Below are 15173 nucleotides of genomic sequence, written 5' to 3' on the forward strand. Positions count from 1 at the left end.
ATGGAAAAGACATGATACCGTTTTGTACCGCACTTATGCCATAGAAAAGCTTGCAATAAATGTGAACTTGAGCTTGGTAGGGCTATAACTTACTATTAGTTGTCTAAATTTAATTTATTAAATTTATCAAACAGTCTTTATAATTTTCTTGTTCAACCGGTTACATGGAAAAGGTCTTAAAGGCTTTGGTAGTTTACAATTAAAAACTTTTTAGACTTATTTCAATTGAATAGTTCTCGAGGCAGCTCAAAGGTCTCGCTGAAGCAATACTGCAGCTTTAGGAAACTATAATCATCAACCCCATAAAGCAGTCCGGTATCTCACAAAAGGAAATTTATTCCTTATTACTGGAATAACCTTTCGTAATAGATCGAAATTATTTCTATACAATAACGTATTAAAGTTGTTTTCCTTCTTTGCTTCAATGATAATCACCCTTCATTCTCTTAAAAATTGGTTGAAATTTGATACAAAGTGAATTAAATGTTTTCGTTTTTCGAATTACTTGTTATACCTGAATTAAATTCATAAGAATTGAGAGATTTCTCGAGAAAATAGATTTTTCAGTTATTCACGGCAGTGGAAACACGATATCCGCACTATAAAAAGATAACATCTTACTGATATACCATATTCTTCAGAATAGTGTCGACGCCTGAAACTCATGCACTATAAGAAAGAAAAGACGACGCGCCTATATATATCTGCAACGAATCTCGCCACTATCAGATGTTTGCGCTTGGCGTCCAAAGAAAAAGAAAGTCAAAAGGTCTTTTCTGATATTTACGTCTATCGCTGGCAAGGGCTATACATTTAAACTCGACAGAATATGGGTTAGAGAGTCGCGTACGTGTGGAAGTGAGTATGCAGACGAGGGCGTGATGTGGCATCGTCGTCGACGTCGTCACGTTATCGAGACGACCAAGTGATCCAGTGCTTAGAGCGATTGTCCTCTTAAGCAATGTGTGTACGTGCCATTGCCTGAGTTCGATACGACGTGGGTACACGATATAGCAGCTAGAGAGAGAGAGAGATATATATATATAAAACACGTTTTCGAAGATAAGCTGCAGACGATAGTTGGGTGCCGTCAAGCCTTTTTTGTTATTTTTTTTCTGATTGGCTTTATTTATGCTTAATAGACGACATGGAAAATCTTTGGGAAAACTCGATAATACGTTTTTGAGATAAGTATTATTACAGGAACGTAATTATTTTGACGCATTTCACACCATGAACATTAATTCTATAGAGACAAGCAACATAAGATTTTGAAATGCGACCTGTACTTTCTTGTTTAACCCAATAGGTAAGGCCTAAGGCCTTTTTTTGATTTTAAGAAACTATAAAAATTTTTAAGTAAATCTGAGTTTCTGAGCTGAAGGTTTTTCCTGATCATATTAAAATTCACGCATTCTTAGTGCTCGTGCCCACGAATCAAAAATTAAATTGAAATTATTTTTTCGTGAAAAATTTACAAAAAATCAAAAAAGAATTCAAATCGTCAAAAAAATTCCTGTCCGCTTATCGCAAATGTTCGATACGTAATATAAAAGGCCGATATAAATATAGAAAGGTTAAAGCTACCGCTTTGGTCTACTCCTTTTTCTACTTCACGCGAGTACCTCGTAAATTATTTTCTACACTCTCAACATCGCAGCTATATATTATGTATCTTACTCAGTGTGTGTTATGCACGCAGAGGCGGATATACCAGTCTCGGTTTTATTTATATACATGCGTATATAAGTGTACATCGGCATCGGCATAGAAAATCTCGACAATTTTTATTCTTGACGCACGCATATTATAATCTTACCTCGTGCAAGCCAGCCTCGGACGCAATCGGGCGTATTACAATCGTTTGCTTTTGCAGCGGTAGCTAACACACGTTTGGCATACGTTATATATGAACGCACGCTCACACTCAAACAGGCAGAGTTTACGTATATATATATCCTAAGTTAGTGTGTATATGGACTAAACCATAATATGCCAAAAATTTAGAATGTAACCAACAATGTACTTTAACTCTCATTGGGATTTTCACTTTCAAAATATTATTCTGTTTTTGTAACATGAACATAAAAATATATTTAAATAATAATTGTTTCTGTAACATTTTATGAAAAGTTTTATAATGTTGTCAAAAATCATTTTCATAACCTCCAACTTCTTCAAATTGAAAGAGAAGCATAAAAATCCAAAAATAAACTTGTTCGTACTCTTTGAATAGGCAAATATTCAAATATGTTTTTCGAAGAATATAATTTAACCTTATTGTCTTACTAAGAAAGATATTTTGAAGGCATTTAAAAACTGATATTTTCATGAACTTTTTTATGTTTTTTCAACCTTAAAATCCTGCCAATACCAGTCTATTGTACTATTAGAAGAAGATGAACAAGTTTATTATTGGACTCTTGTGCTATTTTTTCAGTTTTAAAGGGTTTGAGTGTATATAAATATGCGTTTTGATAAATTTTTTTAGTTCTTTACTCAATATTATATAAAGAATCAGCATTCCAATTCACCGAAAGGAGGATTTTATCAATTCAATGTACTTTTCAAGAATGAGTATAGATACTCAATTTAGTTTTTTGCCATATCCAACTCGTGGTTTAAACCATATATACTGTACATATATATATGGCCTACCCCCTGTTCGAGTGTAGCTCTGAGAGTGCGTACATAGCTCGTACAAAGTACTTTGTGCCGCGCGCCTGTACCGGAGCTATAGCAGTTGTTACAAATGATTTCCTCAATCGACTGAACAGAACGTACGACGCCGAATGCGCCAAGTTAGTGTGTATGCACGTGCATGAATGTAACAAAAGAAATTGTTAGAAAAATATATATGTATGGAGCTGTATCTCGAACAGAAACGATGCGTTTAACTCGAGTATACGAGAAAACCGATTTACAAAAATATCACCATATAAGGTATGAAAGCTTTTTTACGCGAGGTCGAGCTACTTTGAGCTCCTAGTTGTCGTCGAAAAGTCAAGTCAGTGATATTTCTCGTAAAATCCACGCTGATGTAATAATCCCCGCATTATTGAGTTTGACCTCTAAGGATCTTTCGTTTAGTCTGCAAAGAACACGAGTAACGAGTTGCGTATCGCGAGTATAGCACGGGGTGTTACAAGGACAGTTCAAAAACTAATTTGTGCCATTGCTGGACGGCAAATGGCATGACTGTGTTGCAGAATCGCACTAAGTGCGACAATGCTTGGCTTGCCCCACGCCTCTGCTACTGTATGCTGCACAATTTCAGCATTAATTTTTTTTGCGCGAGCACAGGCACAGCGCTACTACTTCCATTCTATTTACTTTTAACAAAGTTAAAAGCTCGACGTCCGGGCGCACACGCGCGTGCTCGGCAAATTTATAAATTTTGAAAGTTCAGCTTTGCTATTAGCGAGTTCTTTCTTTCTGTATGCGCTCGCGACTGTTATATAGCTCGAGCAGAGCTGCTCGTCGCGCGCCCGAGTCGAGTAGCTGCAGCAGCAGCAGCAGCAGCGAGCTATATATGCAGGGCGGTGCAGTGCGCTGACAACGGCTAATTAAAGTTCAACTGTAATGTAATTCTTCCATAGCCTGTTTTAACGCATTTACATTTCGTCGTACTCGAGCTGTACAGTAGTAGAAGCTTCGGCTCTGCTCTAATCTCGTTCTGCAGGAGCTCGCAAGCTCGTTGCTTTCGATACATGCGCGTTATAAAGAACGCGTAAAGCTACGTATACCCAGCCGCTCATCGTCCTCGTGAAATATACCTTTGAGTTCATGGTCGATAAAACTGAAATTCCATCTCGTATGATTCGCCACCGGCTCTGATGCACAGCTGCCTCTCGGTGAGCCGGCCGCGATCGACTCCGATGGAGGAGGTCAATCACATCGCGATAACAGCGGATCTATATGAGGTCGTAAAGTTGCCAATAAACGAGCTATTCAAGAGCGTAAAGCAATGAGAAATAAAAGCGTAAAAGGAGAGAGGCGTATCGAGCGCCGAGCAGAGCACGAGAGAAGCCGAGCGAACCAGCCAAAGGAGGAGTAGGAGGGATGTATAAACGTCGATAAATGCGTATAGTCTCTACATCTTTCGGTATTCTCAATTGGCTTCCCTACCATTTTGTGTCAACGGCATGCAACACTAGGCACCTGGGCTCTCGCTCGCCCTAGACTCGATGCGATTTGCGCGCTGAATAATCGAGTTTTTCTCGCCTTTATTCTCTTTCTCTCTCGTGGCTCGTGGCTCGTGGCTCGATCGACTACCACGACGATGACGAGTGCACACACATACACAATGTCACTAAGCGTCGACGATGTTGGCTGCAACCCGCGCACGAGCGTTGGTAAACTCAATTTTAGCCGATGCTATAGCTCGCTGCCACTGCTGCTGTTGCATTTCTCTTCGTTTATCTCCGTCCCCGCCGCTCTTAGCGTGTGTGAGCGCGTGTGTGTGTGTGCGCGCAATTTCTCGAGCATGCTCGTGTGCGCACTTTTTTCGCGCTTGCCCAAGCATGCGAGTCTGCGTTTGTCTGTGTGGCTACGAGGCTGTGAGGCTGTGAGCTTCGAGCTCCCACAGGACTATCATATCACGAATGCGCGTCGGCGCTAAGGATCGATGAAAAATGTGCCCGAGTCAGCCAGGACTGCCGCACGTCCGTGTGTGGTGTAGATGTGTGCGTGTGTGCGCTTGGCGAGTCGACTCGAGACTAAAATATACGAGCCTTAATAGTTTAGATAAAGATCGATGACGCCGTACGCCACTGTATCTAGTACATATTATAGTGGCCAGAGGCAGACACGAGCACATAGCTTATATATGAACCTAACGTGTCTTATATATGTACGCGTCTGCACACTTGCTGCGTTTCAGAGCTCTACGCACAGAGCTATAGCCAACAAATGATACACGCAAGTCTTTATACAGCATATAAAGTACGACACAGTTTTCTCGAATCAAAGTTTTTTCTTGCCCTCGAGCGCTCGACGTGTGTCGTGCAGCTCGCTCGGGGACAAGGATAAAACGCTCTCCTTCTGGCTGCCACTATTTCTGTTGCGTGTACTTTTTCGTCAGTAAAGACTATGCTGGATTTGTGTGCCGTGCTCTTGGAGAAAATAGAGGGATTTACGAAAGTCGTGTAATTCTTTCAAATAAAAATTAGTCTTGGGTACACGTGCACGCTTCCCTACATGCACTACTTATACTTTCCAAATACCTCTTCTCATATTAGTCTATAAGCCTTGTGCTTGGTGCTTCGTACCGGAATACCATTAGCCGCTCAAGAACTTTTAGCTATTTTAATTCATTAGTCGATGTACTTTAGGTCAGTCGAACCTTCGAGTTTGTAATTATCCACATCTCCTGTGATGAAGAGAATTTATGCTTTAATAACTTTTGATCATCGTTAAATATATGGGTCAAAATAATACTTTTTTACAAAACCGTGCGCACGTATGTCACCGATCTTGACGCGCTTTTGGTATGTTATAGTACATGGTAAAAAGGTCCCAAAAAAAAATTTTTAGACCCCCTCCCCCCTCCTACCCCCCACTTCCGGTATAAACGTCCATTTTCGATCTATATTTTTTCTGAGGACATGAAGCAAGTAAAAAATCTGAAAAAATTCATAAAAATACTTTTCCACAATCCAAACAACCTTGAATTTTTTCAGATTTTTTGAGTGCTTCAGGCCTTCAGATAAAATCATTGAAAATTTCAAAAATCGAGATACGGCGGTATGAGCCGATGTAGTACTCGGAAATTTTTTCAGTTATTTTTCGCATTAAAAAACATAACCTCAATTTTTTTCAGATTTTTTCAGATTACCTAACGCACCTTTTGAAGCCAAAAACCGATTTTTTTGACGAAAATAATTTTTTTAGGACAGTACGGAGCCTCGAAAAATCTGAAAAAAATTTTTTCTTGTTTTTTTCATCAAAATACGTAATCTCAAATTTTTTCAGATTTTTTAATTGAAGGCGATAGCTTCTAGGGCCGAAAAATGCTATTTTTAACAAAAAATGGTTCCTAGAACCCGATGGTTCCGGTGAAAAAATTTGAAAATATTTTTTTTGAATTCCTTGTCAAATTTTAATAAATTTTGACCGTTTCAAAAGTTCGATTGAAGCTTCCTAGCTCATTTTAGAGCATCAAACGAGTTTTATCATTCCTTAATGTCTTCAGAAACGTCTTCAGATATTTTGCACTAATCTTTGTCCTGCTCTAAAATGAGCTAGGAAGCTTCAATCGAACTTTTGAAACGGTCAAAATTTATTAAAATTTGACAAGGAATTCAAAAAAAATATTTTCAAATTTTTTCACCGGAACCATCGGGTTCTAGGAACCATTTTTTGTTAAAAATAGCATTTTTCGGCCCTAGAAGCTATCGCCTTCAATTAAAAAATCTGAAAAAATTTGAGATTACGTATTTTGATGAAAAAAACAAGAAAAAATTTTTTTCAGATTTTTCGAGGCTCCGTACTGTCCTAAAAAAATTATTTTCGTCAAAAAAATCGGTTTTTGGCTTCAAAAGGTGCGTTAGGTAATCTGAAAAAATCTGAAAAAAATTGAGGTTATGTTTTTTAATGCGAAAAATAACTGAAAAAATTTCCGAGTACTACATCGGCTCATACCGCCGTATCTCGATTTTTGAAATTTTCAATGATTTTATCTGAAGGCCTGAAGCACTCAAAAAATCTGAAAAAATTCAAGGTTGTTTGGATTGTGGAAAAGTATTTTTATGAATTTTTTCAGATTTTTTACTTGCTTCATGTCCTCAGAAAAAATATAGATCGAAAATGGACGTTTATACCGGAAGTGGGGGGTAGGAGGGGGGAGGGGGTCTAAAAATTTTTTTTTGGGACCTTTTTACCATGTACTATAACATACCAAAAGCGCGTCAAGATCGGTGACATACGTGCGCACGGTTTTGTAAAAAAGTATTATTTTGACCCATATATTATTTGCAATTGAATTAATTTATGTTCGCTCGAATGTATGCACGTGTTTTCTTGAACTTAATAAAGGTACTACGTAAACAAAAAATACATTGTCGTTTATCTAAATGGTGACGTTAGTTACTAATAAAATTACCGTAAAACAAATAGGATATGAAACAGCTTTCTCGTTTAATGGAAAAGAAACAGCAGAATTGTTAATTTCTCCAGCTGCTTTCATTTCATTCTTTCCATTTACATTATTCCTCATGACCTAATGGCCTTACATAATTCATGTAACTCGTCGGATATAATAAAGATGCTTTCTGTTCAAACAAGATTTAAAATCAGCTTATAATGTATTTACGTTTGCGATCGTTCAAACTGTACCTAGTTCACTTGGTGGATCGTTTGCTTTTCCAAAAGAGCTTGAAAGAAAAAAATTCTGCAGAAACAAGGTCAAACCCCTTATTATCGCACATTTCGAATGTGTAGTTATCTTGTGTTTTAGACAGTTGGAAAAATACCTATGCCTATGCACAATTCTACAAATCATCGGCAGAATTCGAGGCTAAAATCGAGATTGAAATTGATGTCATCATGACACCAGTGGAAATGTTGATAATTTCAAGATTCCAGAGACATAGAAAAATGATAGTCATTCACTGGGCCTACTACAATATAACGCAGGAGAAGTAAAATTATTACATATTTGAAAGATAGTAATTTACTGATTGAAAGCGGTCAGTCACTGGGTCAAGTACCCCACCGTTTTTTTTTTTTTTTATTATAATTATAATTATCTAATCATTCTATATACATTGGAAGCAAAGCTCTGTGTGAATGAGCTGCTATATTTCTTTGCTACAAACATAATTTCCAATGTGTAGATTAATAAACTTGTTAAACGAGAGTATCTAATGCTATTCAATGGTGATTGCTTGCGGAAAAATATGAAACGAAATAGCACGATAAAATTGGATCACGTGATAGGAAAATTAGCCGATAAAAACTCAGAATAATGATTTAAATTCATGGGTCAATAGTGATCGGCGTGAATGACCAAATTTTATAAGCTCCGAGAATACACCGTGTGAGCTTTAGCTGTTGGCTATTTGATCACCCAAGATGGAGCTTTATACTACAGGCGATTCGGACTTGCTCCTTTCTCCACAGCTATGTATACAGACTCGCAGCTGAGTCAGCTTCTTCTACCTCATCTTTCTCATCTCAAGATTTTCTCTCTCTCTCTCTCTCTCTCTAGCTTCTACTTCTTGGTCCTTTTTCGAGGACGAGAGAAAGAGGAATCCGAATTCGGAAACGATGATCCAGCTCCTAGTCGCCCAGAAGCCCCTGCCACTATTACCGCTATTACTTCTGATTTCAGTCTCTCTTTTTCTCTCTCTATATATACGCGAGTCGCCAGTGTGTGTAGGAAAGCTAGCAGAATGGAGGAAAAGAGAGAGAGAGAGAGAGAGAGAGAGAGAGAGAGAAAGAAAGAGAGCTAGAGGCAGGATTTGCTGAGCGTTTTGAGAGTGCTTGGCACATGGAATAAATCAGCTACTTTTTCAGCTACTTGCGTCTGAAAACCTCATAGCGCCCCGGCTTTCTCGAGTGGCTACTATATAGTGAGAGGAAAATATGATTCACCCGTATTTAATACGATGATACGGCCTGTCTGGTCTCGAGCTACTTATATATCCTACTTATATTTTCAACTCTCAAAGGGTTACGAGGTGTAATAGTTATACTTCAGTCAGTGGTCGGATTAATTCCGTCTATTTAATATTCTTGGAACGCAACAATATGAATATCCGGGGGCAGGAGCGTGGCCACTTTCCTAAGTACCTACGGAATTTGATACGGCTATATGCGCACAGTTATTTCGTTCAAGTACCACTAAAGCGAGCGTTTGCAATCTCTTGTATATTAATCTGTAAATATTGTCTTTTCTAAGTAGTGTAATATGCATATTCATAGAATACAACACACTGTGTATACGCTCGCACCTCGCTTATGTATAAGAAATATGCCAAAGTGTTTGAAGCCTTCGATATAGTTTGTGAGTATACGACCCGATTATCAAAACATGCCTTGAATGAAATACAAGAGTTTGCTACGTTGTATGCGCAGTGTAACGATACACTTTTCCCGATTTGCCTGTTAAAATTTAAAATTCAGTGAATATGAATCTCGCAATTTTTTTAACATGAAAATCTTTACTATTGGCTCGCATAGATCTTACCAGGAATTATATCCAAAGCGTTTAGTTGTGTGATATCATTTCGTTAGTTGCGAAGCATATCAAAGACCCAGAGCACACCGTAACAAATGCTTTGGTCAGCGAACCGCAACGTATATATATATATATCCACGTCTGGTGTACGTGTTTTCTCTTTAACGGCTTAGTACAAGTCAGTGGTAAGCGAATGCGTAGTATATTTTCTTGACTTGTTTAATTTTAAAGCATTAAAATGGCGATAATATGGTGCGAAAATGTTAAGCATTGAGCGAGATTGCATTATGAATGTGTCCGTATTGTGTACGAGTCTCCCACTCCCAGCTTTCTCTGCCACAAAATGAGGCTGGACCAAAGCAATTATTTGACGTTCGCCGTGCGTGCCAAAAGGATATGTTGTAGAAATAGCCACATCGACCCCGACAGATTCCCAGCGTCTACACGTACACATAAACGCGTGGCCCGTTCAAAGCTTTCTTTGTAGTGAGCCCCAACCGCGTACAAAGTTGATGCATTTCGACGTCCAGTAGCGCCTGCCTGCGGGCTATGATTCTTTTTTACCTCATTCAACTTTGCGCTACCTTTTTTTTTATTTTCATTTTCTTTTAACCTTTACGTTAAAGTGGGTGATTTAGTTTGAAAAAACGAGCAGGGGCTAAACCGGAGACTTTGACTGAGTACTTGGTTTCATTGTTTTTTTTTAACTCCTTTACTTTCATCATGTTAGCCACTCAACGTGGCGGCCGTACAGCGGCCACGCCATACACACTACTTGACTACTCGAATTTTCATGAGCTTGGCAAACGTACGATATACAAGATATAAAATTCGAGTGCTCGCTGTGTGTACGTGGAATATATATATTCGATCGAGCGCGGCGCTGTACTCGCGGTCGTACAACTCTCCTCGTGTCCTCCATTTTTTTAGAAGCAAAATATCACTTCTGCAAAAGCTTCCTGTACACGTGTGTATATGTGCGTCCATGTGTGTCTACGTGTATCTATGTGTGCCTACATGTGTGCGCGTGTGTGTGCCTGAATCGCTGGGTGGGTGCGCGGTCACTGCTTTTGCAAACTTGCATTTGGCATGGCATCAAATTCTCGCCAGATGAGCAGCATAGATGCAAAATACTAAAGAGGAAAAAGGGAGGAAAAGGGAGAGAGTGGACGGAAATTTAGAGTACTCTATATCCCAAATATGATATTTCGCACTGGCTTTTCCATTAGTTCGCAAGGAAAATGGGTTATCGCTCGTTAAGCTCGTTCTTTTATCCCCCTCTCCCCCCCCCCCCCCNCCCCCCCCCCCCCCCCCCCCCCCTCTCTATCTATCTCTTTATCTACGTACGTTACGTTGCAAATACTCTACTCGAGGCGCGATAAATTATAATTACATATTATTCGCACAATAATAATCACAATGGCAATGCAATGGTAATGATGATGATGATGATGATGATGATGATGATAATAATAATGATGACGATGATGCGATCGTGGAAATCGGAATTCTCTACTGCAGAACTGCAGGTATTTAACATTATAATTCCAAATCCGCTGCAGTAGAGTTAAGCAATTGCCAGTCCGACGTGTACATCAATTTTAATGATCAGATACAGTGACCCAAAGAGGTACTTCATGGAGAAGAGTGATAACAAAAAATAAATTTAACCTATTGAACCCAATTATTGTTGTTCCGCGCAATAGCGATTAATTATTAGTTAGAGATTACATTTAATGTTATGATAGTCATAAATATTTCACTAAATCAATTTCGAACTAGAGTTGTTACTTACGCACGTGTTAGTTTATGATTATAAACGCAATGCGCATGTCTTTGTATACGAATCTTGAAGCTGCATATAAGCCCGCGATAAAAATCATCCGTACGTGTCCATCGACGAGAAATGAATAATCCGTTAAGCAAACAGAATGCCAAAGACAAAAACTTGCGATGCACATTTTGTAAGTGGAGGGTATTTACCAAAAGATGTTACAGAAAAACTAGAAAAAGGACATTGCATGATTCTTGTATGTAGTGTGCGATGCGCTCTCTTATCTTCTCCGCAGCGACGCTACAGAATCTTGAAAGAGAAAGAAAAGTTGAAAATGCTCCATCGGTGTTAGCTCTTGCGTCCCAAATAGCGAGGACTTGACTGTCTTGGAGTAGGGACCTGCGCCAAGGGCGTATACCACACTGCTACGCTTCGACTCTCTCTCTCTCTTTTCTCTGTCCCTCATCCATTATCATCCGACGAGTCAAACTTCTTCTGTTTGTGAGCGATAAACTTTCGCACTCAGTTGTATATAGTCTTCGTTTCGAGCGAGTGCAACCCAGCATCAGCAGGCAACAGCAGCATCAGCGCACACGAGAAAGAAAGGAAAAAAACAACAAAACGAAGACCAATGGGTTACATCGAGAAGTATAGTATAAGCTGGTTGAGCGCACACGACAACGAGCCAATCGTAAATCTTTAGCGTGTTCTGTGCAGCGGCGAAAATATGTATTTACACGACACTACGTCGCAGTTAGAAAATCAGGCGAAAAATGAAAAAACGATAGAAAAAAAGAGCTCTTGAGGCCTGCTCCCTCTCTTCCTTTCTCTTGCGTTTTTCTTGCCCAGCCTTCTCTCTCTTCCTCTTATTTTTCTTTTTCCGAGTACTCTTGGTCGTTCGCCGCGCATGATTTGTGCCGTCTCCGTCACACACACACACACACGCTCTTTGGACTTTGGTTGTCTATATACACTGCTAGTACTTCAGAAGCGCGCGCGCCAGTAGTAAAAGTCGATATAGGTCAGACGTGGTGGGCTAAAGCCGTGACAACGCTGAGCTGCTGCTACTGCGGCTGCCTCTGCTTCCCAGATCCATACATGCTAGTCGAAAATGTTATTACTACAGCGTTTTCTCGCATGGAAAACTGCGCCACCGCTCACAGATGAAGTTTGCTTTACGAAAAGACACGATTACGTATGTAAAGTTTTGCACGGCATGAGATGTTGAATGGTAGAACGAATAGTAGCAGCAGCAGTATTAGCGCGCAGCGGCGGCAGTATGGTCCGGGGGCGGGGGCGTCGCTAGCTGCAGCAGTGTGAATCAAGAGATCGTTGTTGGGGCACATTTTATGTGCTTCGCTGACTCCATTAAGCTGATGCTGCTTTAGATTCTCCTGCTCTTACTTTCGAACGAGCATATAATACACGTATAGAAAGATGAACCGCAAAAGGTATTCAGTTTTTAGCTGCTGACTGATTCGGCGCCGCGAGTGCGCGTCGGCGAATATAAGCGGTGAAATCGGATGTGCATAAAGGCGCGCGCTACGGCTCAAGGGGGAATTATGTGTATTTTGTTCAGCCGCGAGAATAATCTGCCTCCGTGCGAATTTGCGTGCAGCGCGGAGTTACGTATGTAAAGCAGCTACCCACGCCACACGTCTGCGCCTACGTGAGAGCCGGCGTATGTGAGCAGCCAAACTGACGAGTGAATTATACAAACTTGTATTTTCGCAAGTTTGTTCTATTTTTCCCGCTTCGAAGCCAACCTCTTGCGCCAAGTATTTTGACAATTTTGCACTATCGTGGACAGTTTTGAAACTCCCCTGCAATAGCTTATTATACTGCTTTTTCTTTTAACGCAAATTTTTTCAATTTTCTTAAAACTTTAAAAATTTTTTATTTCCTCTATCGGCTTACCGACTTCCTTGAGACATACTTGCAGAATTAACTCGAATATTTGACAAAGCCAATGAAATAAAACGTATATTTCGAACGAACGATAAGGAGAATATGAAACGATTAAGTGCACGCCACGTCGTATAACCCATTGTATGCTATCGCTACTCATCTCAAAAAATAATACATGCATTTACATTTCCCTTTTTAAGCATGCATCCTTTGCATGCATGTCAAATTTTTGGGTTTATCTTTTATCGCAAAGCATGCAAATATATGAAAATTGAATAATACCTGAATTTTTCGAGAATATAATTATAAAAATGCTCTTAATTTTCGTTGTGTCTTCTAGCTGATGGAGTTTCCCGTTCTAGATTTCATTAGAGATATCCGAATCTATTGACCAGCAAGTAAAATCTGTAGGAAATATTAAAATTCTTTGTTTGAAAAATATTCTATTAACTCAGTGAATGTCTAATAGAGAATGAGGGGTCATTTTTTGTTTTTCAACGATGTAACTCGTCGAGACAGAGGGTTTTGCTCTCATAAAAATGGTCTGTGGTTACATCAATATTCAGCTAATGTGCTACACATATACGTACCAAGACATGACGGGGAGCGCATGCGAGTGTTAGTGTGTCAGTACGAAAAGCCATTTGCGCATCGGTCGTTTTTCTGGAGCTATACTTCGGCGCAAGACGCATAGAAGATTGGTTCGGCGAAGATCGGCATTCATCATTCACCGACAAGTCCGTGTGCGCGCACTAGCGAGCGTCTCGTTGTCTGTAGCGCTGGACGCGACGACAAGGGTGTTCTTTAATCGCAGACGGAAAAAACGGGTTGAATCGATAAGTCACCCTGCTGCGAAGCTGAAATTCCAAGAATGTCGGTCGATCTCTCTCTCTCTCACTCTCTCTCTCTTTCTCTCTCCTATTTCTCTGGGGGAAAAAGAGAAGAATGACTGATAGCTTTGGAAGCGAATATTAACGAGACTTAAAAGTCCGTCTATATGAAGAGGATGAAAACTTTTTCGCGTCTCAACTTATTCGGAAGAATAAAGAAGACGAATGACGCGTGGGAAAAGTTTAGCATACCACACGTTCGTCGGCCGTCGATAGCTGATGCTCAACGAACCTCAAAAATAATTATGAAAGTAAACTCATTCAGATGAAAACTGCCATGTTATACAAGCCTTTCAAAATTTTCCATTCAGTATTGAAAATTTCAAACTAAGCTATACTAGTATAAAATGAATAAAAATCAGTCTATATTAAATATAAAGGAAATATATATTATCAGATAAATTTTTTGCTTTTGAAATAAAAATTGAGATAAAAATATCAGTTACCACATGAATATGTTGGTGTTGAGTTACGTATATGGTCGCTCCAGCTCAGGAAAGTATCGCTTTCAATTGTGCAGCATAAAGAATACTTACTCGCGCACAGAGGCAAAAAGGTAGCTAATTCGAGCGCGGCACCAAAACAGTACCTTCTTCAAGTGCAGTGGCAAGAAAGTTTTGGCTCGCTGAATTTAAGTTGGCAACGCAGCCTGAAATGATAAAATTTAGTATCAAAATTCAATATTCAACATTTGATTCAAAGTTACGTAAAGACGATCACTTCTAGTTTCCTCTCAGAGCTTACAAAATTCTCCATAAGTGGCAAATTTAGTCGATATCACTATGAGACTTATTTGTTTGCTCGCATTACAAGCAGATTAAAATCTTTACAGCAGCTCATAATTTTCTTTCTTTTTTTGCTCAAATACAGAACAAAATTTTATCATTTATGGCTTCGTTGCCAACTCAAATTCAGCGAGTCAAAACATTCTTGCCACTGCGTTTGAACAAGGTACTGTTTTAGGGCCGCGCTCGAATTAGCTACCGTTTTGCCTCTGCGCGCGAGTAAGTATCCTTTATACTGCAGAATTCGAAACGATACCTTCCTGCGCTGGGCGACGATATCCATTTGCTCTTTTTAAAAGTTGGAAATGATTAATAATTACATTTGGCTACCTTTCCTTTTTGCACGAAATAATTCTTTTACACCCGTACATACGAGTGTATTTAACTGCACATTTACCGAGTTATTTTCGCTTCGCATCTATTTAATTGAAACGAGCAGTTGAGGGATGAAAATAGGTAATTGGTATGTGAGTAAAGTAGCACTGAAAATTGAAACAAAAGTTCATTAAGATTATCAAGATATCATTTCATTAAGCGCTATTGTAAGTCTGAGAGGATATTTTATGTTGAAATAACGAGACACGTACAACTCATGAAACAGCTAAAAGAGGGAAAGGAAACACGATTTAACCCAT

General features: G+C 39.4%; 1 protein-coding gene across 1 annotated transcript in view; it reads left to right on the top strand.

Moving 5' to 3' along the window:
* Window positions 1–15173, top strand: part of LOC106655907 (cell adhesion molecule 2-like) — a 45605-nt gene that overhangs the window by 20325 nt on the left and 10107 nt on the right. The window lies entirely within an intron of this gene.

Source organism: Trichogramma pretiosum, unplaced genomic scaffold (genome assembly GCF_000599845.2).
Source record: "Trichogramma pretiosum strain Unisexual culture from Peru unplaced genomic scaffold, Tpre_2.0 scaffold63, whole genome shotgun sequence".
NCBI lineage: Eukaryota > Metazoa > Arthropoda > Insecta > Hymenoptera > Trichogrammatidae > Trichogramma > Trichogramma pretiosum.